Source organism: Dermochelys coriacea, chromosome 21 (genome assembly GCF_009764565.3).
Source record: "Dermochelys coriacea isolate rDerCor1 chromosome 21, rDerCor1.pri.v4, whole genome shotgun sequence".
NCBI lineage: Eukaryota > Metazoa > Chordata > Testudines > Dermochelyidae > Dermochelys > Dermochelys coriacea.
The window spans coordinates 16,242,401-16,255,527 of NC_050088.1; the positions used below are offsets into that span (position 1 = coordinate 16,242,401).

At 54.1% G+C, this 13,127-nt stretch overlaps 1 protein-coding gene across 3 annotated transcripts in view; it reads right to left on the reverse strand.

The window, feature by feature from the left end:
- The window catches only part of INAVA (innate immunity activator), a 31,556-nt gene extending 18,787 nt beyond the window's left edge, over nucleotides 1–12,769 (reverse strand). For 2 of the 3 annotated variants that reach the window (XM_038380311.2, XM_038380309.2), the window contains exon 1: nucleotides 12,334–12,769. The gene's annotated coding sequence lies outside the window, so the exon portion shown is untranslated. Of the gene's footprint in view, nucleotides 1–463; nucleotides 711–12,333 lie in introns of those variants that run through there. The other variant, XM_043500555.1, reaches the window with a different exon arrangement.
- Between the last annotated feature and the right edge of the window lie 358 nt (nucleotides 12,770–13,127).

Here is a 13,127-nt window from a genome sequence, read left to right on the forward strand (position 1 = left end):
GTCCGTCCATCACAGCCATATCTTGGCAGCTCTGCCAGCCGAACAGCACAAACCTCCTGCCAGCCCAGCACCGGGGGCTGGCAAACTCTGAGCCATGGGGATTTAGCAGAAATAAAAAACCCCAAGGAGCGTCCCCAGCCCCAGAGACTGCAACGAGGGGAGGGAAAGCGAGGGGGCTCCAGAGAAAGGACTAGGGGTTGGTTTTATCTCCACTGAGAATATATTCCTGTAGTGAGTGCTGGGGCTGGCACTCCCCCTGGGGCTAAGCCAAGCCCACTGACGTCAACCCAGAGGGCCCCAGCAATGGCTCAGGAAGGAAATGACTCCCAGGCCACTCTGGTACCATCAGTGGGGCTGGCAGGGCTGGCGAATTTCTCCACCCCAGGCCCCCGGGTTTCCCTTCCATTCATTCCCCGCCCCAGCTCACCTACTGACCCCCGGGAAGGAGCAGAGCCATCCTTACCTGGTGGGCTTCTCCTCCCCACACCAGCCCAGAAACGGCGTGGAGCTGCCTTTTGATTTGAAATCCAACTCACGGGTTTCTCCCAATCCCCCCACACAGTCGACTGGTCCCCTCTGCCAGCCTCTGTCTTCGCTCTGGCTCCACTCCGCTGGCTCTGGCCGTGCCAGGGGAGCCAGTGAGTCAGAGAGGAGGGGCAGGTGAGCAACACCGTCCCAGCCCTGCCAGGAGCGGCGGGGCCAGGCACAGAGGCAGTGTGCCAGTGGCACAAGGCGTTCCCGGGGCAGGGATGAGCAAGCCCTCTTCCAAGAGCTGTGTGGGAAACCTGCACCGCACAAGACGCACAGCCAAGGCACAGCGGCCTGTCCCACCCAGCCAGAGGCTCAGCTGGGGCACCGGCCTGGGCCTTAGCACAGCACATCGCCTGCACCCCGCAGTGCGTGCAGATCCCTCCTGCTCTGTCTGTAGCACTTACACCCCTCCCACTGCCCCACAGCAACAGGAGAAGCTCAGCCACGCACACCCACACACAGTGCTATGATTGTGCAAGCTCAGCTAGGGGTAATTTGAGCTCACCAGCCCACAGCTGCAGGGGTGAAGCAGGAGGGAATCCCTGCATGCCGTCTCCCAAACACAGGCCTTGCCTAACTGGCCAGAGGCACACCAGGGAGCAGTGGCTGTCACAGAGGGATATGGGAACTGATTGAGCTCTGGGCAGGATCAGCCTGGGTAAACTACATGTCCGATTCCCCTCTCACTCCGCTCCTCCCTCCCCTCTGAGCCCGATTCCTCTCTCACTCCTCACAGTGTAAATCAGGCATAACCCACTGGGCCCCATCCTCCTCTCACTCACCTGGATGTAAATCAGGAGTAACCCTTTGAGCCCAATTCCCCTCTCACTCCCCCCCCCAGTGTAAATCAGGAGTAACCCACTGAACCCGATTTCCCTCTCACTCACAGGAGTAATCGCATTTAAGGAAGTGAGGTTACACCAAGATGAAAGTGGTGTGAGAGGAGAATCAAGACCAGGGTTCTTAGCTAATCATAACACACCTGAACAGCTGAAAAAGCAAGAGAACTTCATCCCTCCAGTGAGCAAAGAACGTGACAGTCCCAGAAAACTCCTTAAAAAAGATTCAAACAAAAATGAAGCTAAGCTGGACATTCAGCAAAGGGAAGCTCTGCTACGGCTGCTCCTTCCCTCAGCACCAGCCTGGAGAGCACCAAAGACAGAGCTGGATCTCAGCCTGCCTGGCGCCATTCTGGCTGTGCCAGGGACTGTCTTCACTGCGGACTGCCTGCATGGCAGGCTGGCTCGAGTTGGAACGCCTGCACCGAGAACTAGCACTGGAGCCGCTGTGTCCACACAGGCGCAGCGCATGACTTCTGGGGCACACTGCCTGGGTCTGAGCGCTGCAGCAAGCCGAGCTGCCGGGTGAATTCTTTGCCAGCGTATCGTGGGAGAACATGTCTGTCCATCTCTGACTCAGAATGATAACAACACTGCAGCATTTGCTAAGAAAACCCCTCACACAGCCTAATAATTACTCAGCACCAGTGCATTCAGCCCTGTACAAACATTCCCCTCCCCAAGTGGCTCCCCTGCTAACCCAGACACAGGTATGTCACATCTGACACACAGGTTACAGGCACAGCACGATAAAGGCAAAGGAAGGGCTGGATTTCTGTTTAGTGGAAATCAAGCTGAGCTGCTGGATTCCAAAGGCCAGGGAGTGGAGACTTCGCCAAACAGCCGGGATCCTGCCGCTGCCACAAACACTCTGCTGCAATCAGTGGTGGCTGCTGTTTTTACAGTCACACACTCGGCTAGACCCACCCTGAGTCAGTGGAACTCCAGCTAGCTGCCAGAGCTGGGCCACAGGACCTGGCACTTTCTGTGCAGCCCCGTCACAGAAGCAAATGGAAGGAAATTCACCATCTCTGACCAACCCTCCACGGCAGGGCTGGAACAACGCTCCACACCTGTCTCCTTCAGACAAGACGGCGTCTAGGCTGGCTCAGTGACGGACGTGCAGTAGCTGCATAGCCAGAGCGAGAGGTCGCATAGAATGGAGCCGCCCCTTGCAAGGGGCTGTTTGGTCCAGAACTGTGACTTTTCTCTGAGGATATATCTGCAGGGAGTACAGTCTAGCGGTCAGAGCAGAGCCCAGGGGTTCCTCTGCACTCAGCTAGCCGGCTGGCAAGTCACTTCCCCTCCCACGACTTCGCTTCCTCACCTGTAGAAGAGGGCTAGTGAGACTGGTCTGCTGGAAGGCTGAATTAACCAACCTTTATAATGTGCTTTGAGATCCTCGGATGAAAACCAGGCTACTGATGGGCGGCACTGGGGGGTGATTATTAGTTGTTCTCATCACTAACCAGGCCCAGGTGTGTAAGTGCCACCAGCCCCCCACAACCCTTAGCCCTCGCCTCCACACAGAACTTGTACTGTGTAACAATGCCATTAGGGTTAAAGTGGTCCAAGCCCCGAGTGTGGACACAACTATACTGGTACGAAGATGTTCTTACCAGCCTAATTCATCCCCATCCAGGAGGAAGAACAGACTCTCCTGGCTTAAGGCACCTGTATACTGGTATAACTGCACCCGCATTAGTGCTCGTAGTGGTATAACTGTACTGGTAAATAATTACCCTTCTGCCTGACAGTGATACCAGAACAAAGCGTGTGTGCATAGCGGGCCTTCGAAACAAGGAAATGCCCAGTTAAAGGATTTTCTTTACTATACCCGACCCCACACATCCCAGGAACCGTGCTCAGCAGCACATCCGCTCCTGCAAACATGGCCAGAAACACAGTCCCCATGCCCCATCCAGAACACTGGGATGTATAGCCCACCTCTGCAGCACTCTTTAGACATCTCTGCCGGGATAAGCGGGAATCGGAGGGGAGAAACCTAAGGGATAGCATACAGAGGGCCCTAAACAAATTAGAGGATTGGGCCAAAAGAAATCTGATGAGGTTCAACAAAGACAAGTGCAGAGTCCTGCACTTAGGACGAAAGAATCCCATGCACTGCTACAGACTAGGGACCGAAAGGCTAGGCAGCAGTTCTGCAGAAAAGGACCTAGGGGTTACAGTGGATGAGAAGCTGGATATGAGTCAACAGTGTGCCCTTGTTGCCAAGAAAGCCAATGGCATTTTAGGATATATAAGTAGGGACATTGCCAGGAGATCGAGGGACGTGATCGTTCCCCTCTATTCGACATTGGTGAGGCCTCATCTGGAGTACTGTGTCCAGTTTCGGGCCCCACATTACAAGAAGGATGTGAAAAAATTGGAAAGCGTCTAGCGGAGGGCAACAAAAATGATTAGGGGACTGGAACACATGACTTATGAGGAGAGGCTGAAGGAACTGGGATGGTTTAGTCTGGGGAAGAGAAAAATGAGGGGGGATTTGATAGCTGCTTTCAACTACCTGAAAGGGGGTTCCAAAGAGGATGGATCTAGACTGTTCTCAATGGTAGCAGATGACAGAACGAGGAGTAATGGTCTCAAGTTGCAGTGGGGAAGGTTTAGGTTGGATATTAGGAAAAACGTTTTCACTAGGAGGGTGGTGAAGCACTGGAATAGGTTACCTAGGGAGGTGGTGGAATCTCCTTCCTTTGAGGTTTTTAAGGTCAGGCTTGACAAAGCCCTGGCTGGGATGATTTAGTTGGGGATTGGTCCTGCTTTGGGCAGGGGGTGGGACTAGATGACCTCCTGAGGTCCCTCCCAACCCTGAGATTCGAGGATTCTAGGATTCGATAAGGTGACTGACTTCAATGGAGTTACACATACAGACAGCACCTCGGAAGGGCCCTGGCTTCTCAAGTGGGTCTGCCAAAACAAATGAGTGCCCACATCTGAAAACCATTGCCAACGTTTCTGTACCCTAATGCTATCCCTGCCAGCCTTCTTCCCACCCACCAGGCTGCCCACCCACTCTGGTAAGAACTCAGCCATGGGCCAGGGCACCCAGCACCTGGCCAGCAGCAGAAGGAACACAGCTGGGTTCTGGCCTGAGAACTTTCCTTGTTGTCTAAGACAAAGACTTGACCTGCCCAGCCTTGTCTGGTGCAGGCACTGGACACATGGGTCGGGATGTTGCAGCAGCAGGGGAATTATTAACCATGCTCAGGGAAGGCTGAAAATAAATACTAACCATGAAATGTCAGCGCCGCAGGGAGAGCTCTTCAAAGAGGCCAAGTAGCCTCAGGTGACAGCACTGAGTTCAGGTGGAGAGGAACACTGGCCTTGTGGCTAACGCTCAGGGGATGTGGGTGCAGTTCCAGGGGCAGCCCCAGAGTCTCATGAGCTCTTGGACAGGTCACTTCCCCATGCCGTGCCTCAGTTTCCTAGCCGTACAATGGGGATAACACTTGCCTGCCTTGGATGGAGCCCATTGATAGCTGGCAGATGCTCAGATACTCCAGCATCAAGGGCCACAGAGGCTCCTAGATAAATGCAGAGCCAGAGCCATGGTCTCAGGGTGTTTGGAACTTGGACACAGGTTCTGATGCTGCTCCTCAAAGCCTGTGGCATTTGTCAGTGCCACTGAGTGGATTGACACATGGGGCAGGGGCTGTACCCTTCATATGGGCAGGACATGAGACTGAACACAACGAAAAGGGGAACAGAAGGAAGATGGGTCCTGTCCCAAGCTTCTGAAAAGCTTCTCTGCTCTCCCAAAGCCACAGCAACAGCTTATCTGAACAGGCTGGGGCTTTACCCCTCTCGCTGACCCTGGGTTTACCTGTGTGTAATGCCAGTGACTTCAGCAGAGTCACTCCTGATCGACACAGATAGCAACACAATCCAAACGCAGCCCTGTGCATGGCCTCCCGGCGTCTCCTGACATCTTCTCCCTCCCTGCTGGGAGGGCCATGGAGAGCAAGCCCGTCTGTGGCCATGACCAAAGCAGGAAGGGATGAGGCAGCCAGCAGAAGGCTCATGTTCTGCCAGCAGAGAAGAATTCTGCACCCGAGTGCCTCTATCTGCACTGACAATGGGGCTGTGGGACTGTGTACATGGGCATTAGAACAGTGCAAAGGATGAGCTCCCTGCTCTCATTGGCAGGCGGGTGTTATATTGTGCACACAAAAGCAGCCCAGACACCACAGTGCCAGGCGCTCACCAGATGGAGGTGGTGTATACCTCCAGGGTCACTTTAAAATGAGACTATGGTCTACATCAGTGGTTCTCAAACTTTTGTACTGCTGACCCCTTTTACACAGCAAGCCTCTGTGTGCGACCCCCCTTTTAAATTAAAAACACTTCTTTACATATTTAACATCGTTATAAAAGCTGGAGGCAAAGTCGGGTTTGGGGTGGAGGCTGACAGCTCGTGAACCCCCATGTAATAACCTCACAACTCCAACCGGTCAAACCCCCAGTTTGAGAACCCCTGGTCTACATGCTCCGTTGGTGGAAATCAGTCTAGGTCGATAGACTCCAATGGAGCTATGCTGATTTACACCGGCTGAAGATCTGACCTGCTATCGTTCCTTACAGCTGATGTTACAGAGAACCCTTGAGGAAGGTGCAAAGGTCAGGACTTCCGATTCCCCACTGAGGGTGTGGGCCCAGCGACACCCCTGTCTGGGCTAGGGAGGTACCGCTAAAGTACCTGAAAGTCAATGGAACTTGTGCTCCTAACTCACTTGGGTGCATTTGAAAATCCCACCTGTCATCTCTGTGGGGAACTTTTTCAGAAGTAAAAAGAAAAGGAGTACTTGTGGCACCTTAGAGACTAACAAATTTATTTGAGCATAAGCTTTCGTGAGCTACAGCTCACTTAATCAGATGCATGTAGCTCACAAAAGCTTATGCTCAAATAAATTTGTTAGTCTCTAAGGTGCCACAAGTACTCCTTTTCTTTTCACGAATACAGACTAACACGGCTGCTACTCTGAAACCAATTTTTCAGAAGTGCCTCAACTACCCAGGAGCCTAAGACCCACTGGCTTTCAGTGTGTTACTGAGCACTTCTGAAATATTACTCATAGAGACTGCAGGTGGGATTTCCCGAAGTGCCTAAAGTGAGTTAGGAGCACAAGACCTCTTTCAAACAGACCTATGGTAGTGCAAACCAGCTACCTTTTCATTTGGTCCAGCAGCATCCCCATGGGGCGGTTAGTGCTCCCTACTTTTGGGTGCACTATCATTCACCCATCCCCCACAGTCCACTCTGCAGTGCAGGGTGGGCGATCCCTTAGGCTGGTGCCAGGGAATCTCCTGGAACTTCATGCTGCTGATTTGAGGTTTTATTCTTCGTGTTTCCAGCCTGGCCTAATTCCCTCTTCCCCCTCCAGGGGAGTCAGTAAAACTATTTGGATAGCTCCTGGTTAAATAAAACCAAGGTTGTTTCAAGGTGATGAGCCAATTGGACAATTGCTTAGCCCTGCTTTGTACATGGGAGATCACATGCTCCCTTGTACTGGATCAATCCCATTGGCTCACAGATGCCCCCTTCTCTCCGCATTCCTGCTATGTCAGTCACAGTAAGGCCAAGCTTATCTGGCTTTGTCTCAGATGCCAACACCTGTAATCCAAGGCCAGGGCTACCCTAGACATTTTTGCTGCCATAGCAGTGCGGGTTGGGGTGTATTTCACTCAGGGAACTGGTATAAGCTATACTGACAACGGCGCTTTCTGGCTAGTGGATACTGCATCCCCACCAGGAGGGTTTGCCGGTCCAGCGGTACTGATCGAGCTGTGCTGGTACCCCGTCCAGTGCAGCCTCGGCCTCGATTCTCATGGGAGACTCTCCCCAATTCACAGCAACAACGGGGAAGCCGATGATTGCATCCTGCGGTGTCCGGCCAGGCTGGGATTGCCAACAGGGACCAGGAGAGTTCAGTGCTAAGCCACACGTCCCCCTGGACGTTCGTCTAGCCAAGCTGCTCTAGCTCAAGCACAGCATAGGGGCTGCCCGCGGGAACCCAGGGGTGGGTCTCTGGCCTGTGCTGTGTAGGGGCTCAGACTAGATCATCAGCGCGGTCCCTTCTGGCCCGACCCTCTGCGAACGCCTGACCCAGAAATCAAGCGGGCTGCATCACAAACATGGTTTGTTCACTTCTTTTGACTAACGACAGACCCGGGGCTCTGGTCCCAGCTCTGACATTAGCTTGCTTCGTGGCCATGGGCAAGCCTAATCCAACCTCCCTGTCCCTCCATTTCCATATCTGTACCTGGGGGGAAATTGCAGCACAGAAGGGTTAAACTGGTTTAGGGTGCTTGAATTTGTGAGACCCCCAGGCCTGATCTCCGAGATGCAGAGCACCCCAAGGGTCCACTGACTTCAGCTGGGATTTGGGGGTGCCCAGTGCTTTGGGAAATCAGGCCCGAAGTGTTTCAAGTTTGACACCAAAACCAGCATCTACCTTTGAAAATTTGGTGTGATGAGCCCAAGGTCGACAGAGCTAGAAACAGACTCCTGGGCTCCTGCCCCTCTCCCCTGTGAATAACACCACACTGTGCTCTCCATCCTGTCAATACACTGGGGGTGGCAGCTTCAAAGCACCAGAGTGATTTAGGAGCACAAGTCCCATTGACTCCTAAATCATTCAGGAAAATCCAGCCCACTCTGGAAAAGCAAACAAACTGCAATGGCTTTTGGAGAAGTGACCATGCTGAGGAGCGGGTGAAGGCCAGTGGCTGTTGGTGGGTGGGAGAGGCTGGATTATCAGGTTTGCATGTTAGCACAGTGAGTAATAAAGAGTCTGTTGATCCCAGAAACCTTGTCACATTCTCTGCCTCTTGTCACCAGGGATCAGGACGGTTTCTAAACCTGCCTTGCTCCATGGCTCTCAGCTGCTATGTGCCAAAGGAAGCAGCACGCAGACGGAACTGCACTGTGCAAACATTCCCTGCCCAAGAACAACAAAAGTTAAAGGCAGAAAGCCAGCGATAAAGCAGTGGTGATCCACAGCGGCTTCCCTTCCAACACCGCTCTCCTGCCTGGCTGCACCTAGGCTCCTTTGTCTTAGTCAGACGGCAGGGGAATTCACAGACCACTGTGTGGATTCATCCCGCTCTGATAATCAGCTCTTTAAAAATAATCCACACTGCAGGACAAGTGCCCCGTTAACGTCTCCCTGCCTGGTCAGAGACCATCCATCATCCCGCAGGGGCCGGGAAAGAGACTGATTTCCCTTGCTTCAAATATGCAAACCTCATCAGGGTTGGGGATCCTGCCCCCCGGCAGGCAGTAGGAGGTTTTCCTGGACAAAAGCTGCTCCACAAGTGGGGTCCTGAAGAACCGCTATTGCCTGCACAGTGGGATTGTCAGGCTGCGTCTACACTGCCACGTTCAGCACTAAAACTTTAGTCGTTTAGGGGTGTGAAAAAACACCTCCGAGTGACAAAAATTGTTAGCGCTGAAAAGCGCCAGTATATAGCGCTTTAGCTCCGGGAGCCGCGCTCCCGACGAGAAAGCGACCACCGCTCGTTCGGGAGGGGGTTATTTTTTATTGCCGGGAGAGCTCTCCCCTGGCAGTAATGCGCCTCTAAGCTGCCCACATCACTGCACTGCCGCGGCCATGCTGTAACATGGGTAGTGTAGATAGACCCTTAGAAACTCACCGCTCAAAGCACCAAAGAAAGTGGCAAGTGGAGCCCAGAGGGCTGGCCCCGTATTCCAGCAGCCAGCCATGAATGGGTATTTAGTTCGGGGCATCACAAAAACACAAGGGGCCAGATCTGCAGCAGAGCCCAGCACCCTGCACCTCCCCTGGAACACTAGAGTTAGATTTCCAGAGGGCTGCACACAACACACTCAGCTCTCCTGAAAACCCAGGCCCTTATTTTGGTGCCTAAAGGGAAGCTGAGGCCTTCTGAAGGCTGATCCAAAATGGACTGTGTTTTGCGGACCACACCCCACAGTCTTCCCACAGGCAACCCCCCTCCCCCAGGGGATGAGGCACTGATTTAGTGCTGGTGACATGCCAAGAGATAAAGTACCTGCCCCAAAGAGTTTGTCATGACAGGCCCCAGTCCTACAGGCAGATCCACGCAGGCAGATTGCTGGGCCTCGGGATATCCCTGCACAGATCTAATGCCGAACTAGGGTCAAAGGCTAAGCTATGGGACGATTCAGAACACAGGGTGATGAGTGTGATTTCTGGGCTTTTCTCTTTTATACAGTCTTTATAAGCTTGCTTCCTATGGGCATCATGGGAGGAGTGAGCTTTTAGGAGCACTCTGACTGGGTTGTTTGATAAATCGGGAGGAGGGAAGGGTAGTGTATTGAAAGCTGTGTAAAAATAGAAGACTGACACTTTAAATATTAAGGCGGTTCTTGGTCCTACTTGCAGGCTGGGGGGCTCTGTAGGGCAGTGTGCAATCCAGGCCTAGCAGCAAGCAGTCTGCCTGCACCCAGACAGCTTAGAGGAAGGTGAGCTGAATTGGGCATGATGCCTTAAGGAGCAGCCTGCTTTGTCTCTCTCTGTGTTTGGGTCCTGTGTGCTATCGTTCAGCGTTCTAGCACACAAACTCATGTGACATTGCAGCCTTCCCGCCAAAGTATTTATGTTTAGCTAACATGTCAGTGTGTATGCCATGAATGAAGGGCATGCCACGGGGGCAGGACATGGGGTGAAAGGCTCTGAGACGGGAGGAGAATATTATCGGGGTGTCAGGCCTGATGTCATGGATGGAGCCCAGGGGAAGGAGTGAGAAACACAATAGGAAGCAAGATCCAAGATGTCTCCAGGAGAGGCAGCAGCAGGCCCCTCAGGAAACTGGGCCGTATTCCCAGCAATGACACTGACTGTGGACAGAGACATTTCTCCTTTCTCAACCTCACTTCCCTTCCATTGCGAGCTCTCTGGGGCATGGACTGTCTCACACTATGTGTGTGCCTAGCACCCAGCACAGTGAACCCTGATCTCAGCCAGGGTCGCAGGCACTGCTCTGACACCAAATAATAACAATGGGAGGCTAGGCTACAAAAGGACTGTAGGAATTGGACCTAAAACCTTCTGCATTTCAAGAGCCACTTCATTTGTGAGGCACTGGGTAAGAGTCTATTGGAACTTTCATCACAAGCAAACAGACCAGACTCCGCATGGATTTATCTCATTGCTGTCAAAAGTGGCCCCAGGGCAGACAATGGACATTCCTGACCTCCGCTCTTCGGCCAAATCACTGTTGAACCATTCTGAGAAGGGAAAAATTAACTGTCTCTGCCTTTTATTTTAAAAAGTCAGTGAAGTAGAAGGTGACTTTATACAGTGTTTGTCCCATGCGCTGCATGCACTACGCTTTGCAGAGCTCAGAGCCAATCCTGCCTTTCCATCCCCACAGGCCCATACAGAGGCCCGCTGCAGCTGATGGGCTCCTCCCAGGCACACATGGCTCCGGCTGCAGGATTGGGGCCTGGGATAACTCCTTTCAAACAATAAATAGCAGCAGGTGAGAAGCCCTGAGATCGGCGCTGAGTTCCCAGCACTGCCACAGACTTTCATCATTCTGTACCTCAGTTCTCCATCTGTAAGACTGGGACAATGATATATCCTTCCCCCCACCATCTGACGGGGGGGGGGGAGCTGTAACCCTGCCAGGCAGGGAGTGCCTCTCCCTGTGTGTGGGGGGCCCAGGCTAATGGGGCCCTGATCTCGGCTGGGCTGTATAGACTCCTCTCTGATATTGCTCCAAAGAGCTGGATCTAGGACTTTGGCCTATTCTTCACACACAGCCCCTCCCCCAAGGTCCTGATTCCAAACCCAGAAATTCACTGAGCTCAAGAACATTGGGCCAGACTCCAGGCTCGGTAACACTACTGTAAATCCAGAGTAACTCCACTGAAGCTGATGGCGTTACCCCAAATTTACACCAATGTGGCCTCCTGAATCCAATGATCCCTGAACTGAGGAATGTGAAACCCAAGTCAGACTGGTGAGGGCCTGGCCCATCTCCATTGTAAGAATCCTTTGCAGGTTTCATTAAAGCACAGTCAGGGACTGTCTTTGTGTTACTTGTTTGTAGCCTGCAGAGTTAGGGACCCTGATTCCTATCAGGGGTTGATAGGTGCTGCTGCAAGAGAAATGATGGGCCAGCTCTTCAGCTGGTGTTAGCTGGGATAGCTCCACAAGGCAGCTGAGCTATGCTGATTTATACCAGCTGAGGACTGGCCCGAAGGATCCCCAGGACTTGCACACGTGGATAACACTAGTGCACACAGGAGAACAGGGACACATCCACTCGGAAACATTCACCTGCGGCAGAGCCTTCCTGCACCCACATAGCAAGCAACCCTTCCCTTCATTCCTGCTCTGAACCCCGGGGCCTGGCTGGCAAACTCCTGCTCTTGCTCCTTCGGACAGCGCGAGCCAAGGAGGCGAAAGCTGCCGAGCTCGGGATTGCCAGGGGAGCTGGGTCTCAGCTCCGCCTGTCACCTTATGCCAGTGATCGCTCTCCGTCTTAGCTGCCAGGCTGTCTCTGCCCCGCTTTCTTCCTCCAAGCAGCAAACCTCACCCCCTCCTTTGGCCACCTCTCAGCGGTATAAATCCAGACCCAGGCAGCGCTAACCTACACCAGCCCCAGAGCGGGCCCGGTCTCTTTGTCTGATCTCTGCACCCTGGAGCCAGGTCAACAGGTTGGAAACCCACATCTCACGAGGACCCCAGCATCCTTCAGTCTCCGGGCTCCGGCTGCTTTGAAATCGGCAGGGGGGACGCAACAGCGTGGTTCAAAGGGGCGCTGGCTGCCGGCTCCTTCCTCCCTCTCGGCGGTTCAAAGTTCAAGCTCAAGCAGCAACAAGTGTTGTTGGAGGGGCGCAGCGCGCGCACACGTCCCCGGGAGAATCGCGAGGCGCTTCCAGCCCGCAGATCCGAGCTCCCCTTGACAGGGAGCCGGGGCTGGGTTCACTTACCGGGGCTGGCTTCTTCCCCTGTGCAGCCCGGCAGCTCCGCTCCCCACGCGGCTGGTTTCACTCCGGCAAAGCCCAGCTGCGCCCCAGCTGCCGGAGCTCCGGAGACATCTGTCCCCGGGGCAGACCAGTCCCCGCGCGGGGGCGGGCGTAGCGCGCCTGAGACTCGGCCCGCGGGCCCCGGAGCGGCCCCCGTGGCGCAGCAGACGCGGCGCGGCGGAGCTTGCGCTCGCTTGGACCCTCGCCTTGTCCGGTGGCCATGGGGGCCGCTAGCCACCCCCCGCCGCCATGTGCGGCCCCGAGTCCAGCGCCCCGGGCTTGGCAGGGCAGCCACTGGGGGCACGGGGCTCCTCCCAGCAGCCCGGCCCTCCCCCGCGGCCGCTGTTCTCCTGGAGAGCCGGGCGGGCGGGGGGAGAAGAATCGGAGCGTCTCCAAGCCCGCCCCCGAGGGGAGTGTGCGAGGCAGCGGGCTGTGAATGTGGGGCTCCCGCTGGGTGAGCAGCAACCCGCCGGCTGGGCAGACGCACAATGGCAAACCAAAAAGAAAAGGAGGACTTGTGGCACCTTAGAGACTAACAAATGTATTAGAGCAGAAGCTTTCGTGAGCTACAGCTCACTTCATCGGATGCATTCGGTGGAAAAAACAGCGGGGAGATTGATACACACACACAGAGAACATGAAACAATGGGTTTATCATACACACTGTAAGGAGAAAAGGAAAAGGATTTGTTAGTCTCTAAGGTGCCACAAGTACTCCTTTTCTTTTTGTGAACACAGACTAACACGGCTGCTACTCT